Genomic DNA, 824 nt, shown 5'->3' with positions numbered 1-824 from the left:
TTTTTTTTTTTTTTTTTTTTGACAGGATTTTCTGTTATCAGAGATGTGTTCTCTAACTGCTTTGCAATTGCATCCTTTTCCTGGATGACTCGGCTCTCTCTTGGGAAACAAGGGAACTCAGAAGGGTGACCTAGGAGGTGATATGAATGAATGTCCAGGCTTGCAGAAACCAGTGCTATCTTATGCTCTCCTCTGGATGGCTTCCTAGTCATAGCTGATAAGTAATGAGTGTGATTCATGGCCTTTGAAATCTGATTCTGCACATAAATGTTCCTCCTCCTTCTGTTCTGATCTCTGGTAGTTGAGATTTTCCACATCAATCAAAGCTCCACATCTGATCTCTACTGCACACCCATTTCCTGTGGTGACCCCTTGATATCCATTGAGTACATCCCTTGACCTGCATTCCCAGCTGACTGAGTCCTTGCTTACGTTCGTATTCCAGGCCCTGTGGTGGTTTCAGTCACTGCCGATTTGTGATCTGTTCCAGGTGGGAGAGATGCTTTTTCCTGTCTACCTAAAGGATGAAGCTGCTAGATGCATTTTCTCACATGATACAGGGTCATTCCCCTGCTTCCATGTCGGGCCTTCTGGGAGCCCTCCACCCCCCACGACACTACTGCCTCCAGGGTATCCTTCAGGCTTCTGAAACTCAAGGTATATTCCTCATCTTCCTCTTTCTTGACTCATATTTAACAGCTCCCCTGCCAGGGCACTGAACTCACCAGGCTGACATTCTTCAGACAGGGCCTGGGTCCAGACCCCCTCCCATGGAATGTCCACCTCTATTTGTGCTGGGCCCTTCAAGTTGCTGCCCAGGGAAG

This window comes from Bison bison, unplaced genomic scaffold, assembly GCF_000754665.1.
Source record: "Bison bison bison isolate TAMUID 2011002044 unplaced genomic scaffold, Bison_UMD1.0 scf7180017864500, whole genome shotgun sequence".
Taxonomy (NCBI): Eukaryota; Metazoa; Chordata; class Mammalia; order Artiodactyla; family Bovidae; genus Bison; species Bison bison.
This window is presented reverse-complemented; position numbering follows the sequence as displayed.